Below are 6,175 nucleotides of genomic sequence, written 5' to 3'. Positions count from 1 at the left end.
CAGTATGAACAGTGTGTATGAATATGCTAAGATATATAAAGTATGACAACGGTAAGCAGTGCAAGTATAGTATAAAATATATAGATATTAATTTCATGATGATAAACATTGTGGAACAATGATGAAAAATGGAAATGGATGTGGCGACTTAAAACTGACACAAAACAACAACAAACTTTTGCGGAGCCAATTGGAGAGTTTCATCAGCAGCACGGGGTAAAAACCACCAATGAGCGCTCAGCTCGAGATACCAGCGAGTCGTTTCCCATCAAGCATTTCGCTTCCGCAGCCCGTGGAGAGGAACTGCGCCGCCTCGCCGCGCCTCGCCTCGCCTCGCCTCGCCGCGCCTCGCTCTTTAACGGAGCGTCCACACAGCAGCGTGCGTTGACGCTTGGAGGTGGGCGTATCTGAAGCTTGGGGATTTTTTGCGAGCAACACGACCAACAACCAATCACATGAATCTCCCGCCCCCGACATACAAAGCAATAGCAATGTTAAAACGAAGTAAACTGGATATAAAATCCCCAAACAGGCGAAAACCTACCAGTTTCACCCACTGTCTCTGCCTCCTCCCTCCATGCCTCGCTCCTCCGGTTTGTATCCCGGTAGATGAACAGAGACTGATCATACAGCACCGGGTGATTCACTACCGCTACAATGAATTTCCCCTCAATTTTTTTGAATATGAGGAAATGACCTGCGTAGTCTCTCCCAGCATACACGCGGTTTGATTGGCTATGCGATTGTACTGGCAGATTTGAATAAACGGGATTTCATTGGCTGACGCCTCCGTCGAGGCGTCAAAAGTTGAACATTGCTCAACTTTTGACGCCAGCTACGCCAGCAACGCTCCACGTCGCTTCCCAAAATGCATTTCGGCTAAAAGTGACGTCACCCCATTCAAAGTGAATGGGCAGAAGCGTTGGAAGCTTCAACGCACGCCGCTGTGTGGACGGGCCGTAACGGCCCGTCTACACTACAGGCGTCAAAAAATGCTTTCAACGCTTCGCCCATTCATTTGAATGGGGTGACGTAGGATATTTTCAAACTTCGCCGAACTGCATTGTGGGTAGCATGGCAAGGCGTTGCAAGCATCGCGAGCGTCTATCGGCGTCAAAAGTTGAACAATGTTCAAGCTCGATGCTTGCTCGAAGCTGGCGTCAGCCAATCAAATCCCGTTTATGCAAATTCCGCCAGTACAAGCGCTAGCCAATCAAACCGCGTGCAAGCTGGGAGAGCCAGACCGCAGTTCATTTCCTCATATTCCAAACGAGAAATTACGGTAGCAAATCACCTGGTTCTTTCCGACCAGAACTATTTACCGGGATACAAACCGGAGGAGCCAGGCATGGAGGGAGGTGGCAGAGACAGTGGGTGAAACTGGTAGGTTTTCGCCTGTTTGGGGAGTTTATATCCAGTTTACTTCGTTTTAACATTGCTATTGCTTTGTATGTCGGGGGCGGGAGATTCATGTGATTGGTTGTTGGTCGCGTTGCTCGCAAAAAATCGCCAAGCTTCAGACACGCCCAGCTTCAAGCTTTTTTGACGCCTGTAGTGTAGACGGGCCGTAAGGCTGCGGGCGTCTTTGTCCCGCGTCTCATGTAGGCGAGCCTCCAGAGCAAGTCGGACAAAATGACTAACCATCATGCAATCATACATCCATGAACGCACTAGCAAGACGTTGATCGCAACTGCGCAGGTCTCGCTTGTCTCAAACAAGCCTACTGTGTGTCCACCCTGTTAATGTGAAAAATAGTAACAGGGTGGACATTTTATGCTACACTTAGCTATTGCTAGGCTACATGCGTGATGATAATCAAGCTAGCACTTATAGCAACAGAAACATATATTTGATAGATATATTCACCCTATTTTCTAAATGTAAAACAAACGATCAGTTTCCATTAAAACTGAGCATAACAGCGTGGACATGTTATGCTTTACAGTTAAGTTCTTTAAAACATTTTTAAAAAACGTTGAAGGAAGAATGCATTCACTCTGCTTCTTGAAGATGATGTTATGGTTCCCACTTCCCACTCAAAATGTATCCTTCAATCTTGAGTCATACGAATAGTAAAGGGGCGTGTCCAGAGGGATTCAAATCAGAGTAACAGGGGGGACATTCAAACGGGACACACACTTTAAAAAAAACTTTAAACAATAAAAATGAATTAATAACAAAAAATTAAATTTGGTGAGGAATATTAGCAAAAGGGGTATACAACAGTGACAAAAATGTATAATTTGTTTGATTTCTTTTTGATATCTGTTACAGAAGTTGAGCAAACATGATTTGGGACGTTTGGGACACAGCAATTTGGCCTACTTGTGCTCAAATCAGAGTAAATATTTAGAATTTTGAATATCCTGGGTAAATAACATTGTTGTTTTATGGTAGAGGGGGATACATATTTAAAACCAAGCTTTTAAAAAATAAGCATTAGACCTTATAAATGCAAAATATATGATATTCTGTGTTGGGACTTGAATTCAGTTGAGTCATCTTGAAGGAGGAGAGCCCCATCTAGTGGTCCCAAAGAAAACAGCAAATTGTGTTTCCACTGTCAACTCTATAACCTCCTTTAGCTTAGGAACCACTGGACCTCCCTTACCGAAAGGAGAGGAGAAAATGCTGCCCCACAATGCATTGCAGCCACAGCATTTGACGTCACACAACAGTCGGCCGTTCACGGACACAAACGATAATGGGAGAAATTATATCATGAAAGTTACGGTGCTTATGACGCATTTTAAAACGTATGTGGTAAGTTGCCAAAGTGCTTTGTTTTGAACGTTCATCAGTATTATAATCAAAAAGAGAAATATGAACGTTAGTTTTTACTGAAATGATCAAATAAAGTCAACATTTCACTGAGCTGTGTGGGGTTTGTTCAACTTTTAAAAGATGTTTGAATGGTGATATACACAGTGATAGGTGTTAAGGACTAACGTTTATAATAAATACATTTGTATTTATTTTAAGATATTTTAATAGTTCATACAATCATACGTATTGGGATCATTTGTATTAATGTGGACCGGAGGGAGAGGGTGACGAGCATAAGTTTCACTTTTTTTATTTCAATTCCAACTTTGGTCATGAAGAATATGTTTCTCTGTTGTCCACGTTCATAAAGCATAAAGCAACAGCATCAGAGCACGGTGCAGAGTCTCTAGATGAGTTTACAGTAGTCCCTCGTTCTTATTAAACATCCATGTTGTAGTCCTCTGTATAGAAAACTGTAGTTTCCATAGTTTCCCCACAGCAGCAGACGCACACAATGACGTCCGCTGGCGCATCATAAACACGTCGGATAGTGAAAGTGCATTCGGATTCTCTAAAGTACCGCAGTCTCTTCTCCTAAGTCCTTTTGAATTCTCCTATCCACTATCCCTTAACCCCGTGACGTTTCACTCAGAGGTCAAGTAATAGGAGATAGGGTTAGAACTTAGGAGCTAATTTTTGGATTATCGGAACGCAACCCGGGTCTGGCTGCTGTGTAGGTGGGGGTGATGGTGCATGGGCTGCTGGTGGCTGTGTCGGAGGGAGGGAGGTGTGCTAGGCGAGACTTCTTTGCTGGCTGGGTTGATCGTGATGGCTGTGGTGGAGGCCTTTGTACCGAGGTGTATCTTAATCTTGTGGCAGGCACAGATGGAGGTGGAGGCTGCTGTAGTGATGCTGGTCCTCTGGTCCTTGATGGTGATGGCTCTGGTGAAGGCCCTTGAGCCACGGTAGATCTTGACCTGGGTGCAGGCACAGATGGAGGTTCTTGCTGCTAGGCGCAGGCAGCTGTGAAATCGGAAAGAAATATAGGACAATATTTACTACTAAGTTCATTAAAATATAAAGTTCAAGTGGAATGTTTCTCAAGCACAAATAACAATGCACAACTCAAAATAAAATGGGGAGGTGGGACAGGAGTCTCTCTCTCTTACAACCTATTTAACTAAACCCACACAATGAAAGTACACTATTACTGTAATATTTACGTTTACCTATCTCCAAATGGATCCTTGTTGTTGCTGCTGTATTCTCCAGGTTCTGATGCTCCATCTCCACTGCTGCTAGTGTTACAAGTCCGCTGTGCAGAGCTGGTAATCAGATAATAAGCCTGTTGATCAGGAGAAAAGAATGAAGCAGAGGGAAAGTTGCTGCCGTTTGTGTGGTCGTTCTAGCCAGAATGTATTAAACAAATTAATAAATTCACTTACAAATTATATCTGTTTTCTCTATTTATCATTCTTTGTGTAACCGGTCTGGATTGACGCCACATGTATCTCTGCGTTGTGTCGAATGAAAACGACTTCCTTCTTGTCAACCAGGTTTATTATCTGTGCAAACAGAATATAATGACAGCAGGAAATGGCTTCACCAGCTTTCTACCTCAATACTTCGCCTCAGTGAGGCCTGAAGCTAACTGAGAATGTAAACATACATTTAGCAAATCAAAATAACCGTATGACATATGTGTCTCTAATCAAAAATGGACATAAATCCACATGCCATATTATGACTTTGATGAAGGATTAAAGACTTTTTCATTTACAGTATATAATACAGTGATTACAGATAACACACATACAACCCGGTCGACTGTACTCACTTTAACATTGCTATGTTGTACAGGCACACTATTAGCATAGCATTAGCGCTTTAGCATTTAAATAATATGAACAATTATGACCTCAGACCAGCATTTCACATATTTATACAAACAGAATAAAATTGAAATGTAAGCCAAACTAGTGCAAGGGAGTCATACACATGGTAACATGGTAGAGCCCTACATTATTCAGGGAGCAACAGCCTGAGCTAAAGAAGCTAGCGGACGCCATTAGCCACACGCTAGTGGCGTAGCTCACAGAATGACATGAAACTACACATAAAACAGTTTCAAACACACTTCTTTGATCGAAATATGACATAATCTGTGTCCACACTACTAACCTGTTGAACAGGAGAAATGAATGAAGCAGATGGGAACGTTGCTGCCATGTGTCTGGTCGTTCCATGGATGTATAATCATAGACATATAAGTCTATAGAGGCTTCTCAATACTCAAATTTCCCCTCCTCGACTCCTCGGTCCTCCGGTAGTGACCCGGAAATGAATTTCAGCGCGCCATTTTGAAGGACGTCTCATTTCTCTAAATGCACACCGAGGATCGAGCATCGAGCGTCGAGGAGGCTCTCTGGAGGAGCTATAACCGAGGATACACTGATGGTTCCTCCACGGCTCCTCCACGGATGCATTTCCGGGAACGGTGGAGGCGTGACGCACGGCCGGACTTATCTCAGCCAATGACAGCTATGCATGCATCCCCAGGGCCCAAGAGTTCAAAGCTTTTAATCTCAATCAGATCCGATCAGATTTTGAAATCCCATTTGTTGTGATCCAGGATCAGACAAGTCAGCCAAATGTTGTCCCTGGAGTTCAAAGCAATTCAGGATAGGATCAATCTGATCCAGATTACGATTTTTCAAGATGACTAGATCCTGAATATCAGTGCTTTAATCCTACCGATCGCCATCTAGTGGACATGAAAAATAATACAAGGAAGACAAGAGACCACATTGCAGACATCTATAATGTTTAATTATATTTTTAAATACATAAAGGACATCAAATCATAATGAAATTGTAATTAAAAAAAATACTCCCACTAGGGTAACAACAATAAAGCATTCATTCAAAGGCAGCTGGATCATCCAGGCGTGCTTTGAGGAGCTGAATTCTCAGTGAGGTTTCAGTTTGCTGAAGCCGGCACAGCTGTATTTGTTCTTCGGCCAGACGGATCTGCATCTCTGCCCTCTCCATTTCACGGCTCAGCAGAGTCTCGTAGGCATCATCCCTCTGCTCTGGTTTTCTGGTGCGCTTGCATTTTCTCTTTAGAGGTGGCTCTTGCAGTGTGTCATCAGGCCTGGCTGAAGGTCCAGCTTCTGGATCCACATGGGTCAGGAGGACCTCATCTTCAATGGTGTGTGTCACATCAGGTTATTGACGACCTGAAATGAAAGTTTATCAATATACTTTATACCCCTTAATAAGATGATCACAAGCATGCAACCTGGAAAATTGTAGTACTAGGATGCTATGTAAGACATATAGCCATTGTAGTACTATGAAAATAACAATTATACAAGATAATAATTGTAGTTCTATAGGAACAAGGAT

At 42.9% G+C, this 6,175-nt stretch overlaps 1 long non-coding RNA gene across 2 annotated transcripts; it reads right to left on the bottom strand.

Annotated features, from left to right (window-relative positions):
- Positions 1-3,420: 3,420 nt before the first annotated feature.
- On the bottom strand, positions 3,421-5,225 carry LOC117553861. Of its 2 annotated transcripts, XR_004570200.1 has the most exons (4): positions 4,949-5,225; positions 4,213-4,332; positions 3,997-4,112; positions 3,421-3,790 (listed from the first exon to the last, which is right to left on the bottom strand). It is a non-coding gene; the product is annotated as an uncharacterized LOC117553861 (long non-coding RNA). The 2 variants fall into 2 exon arrangements; XR_004570199.1 differs by lacking the exon at positions 4,949-5,225 and having other exon boundaries at positions 4,213-4,448.
- Between the last annotated feature and the right edge of the window lie 950 nt (positions 5,226-6,175).

The sequence above is a fragment of the Gymnodraco acuticeps genome, unplaced genomic scaffold (assembly GCF_902827175.1).
Source record: "Gymnodraco acuticeps unplaced genomic scaffold, fGymAcu1.1, whole genome shotgun sequence".
Lineage (NCBI taxonomy): Eukaryota > Metazoa > Chordata > Actinopteri > Perciformes > Bathydraconidae > Gymnodraco > Gymnodraco acuticeps.
The sequence above is the reverse complement of the archived record's forward strand: the minus strand, read 5'-3'. Positions and strand labels throughout refer to the sequence as shown.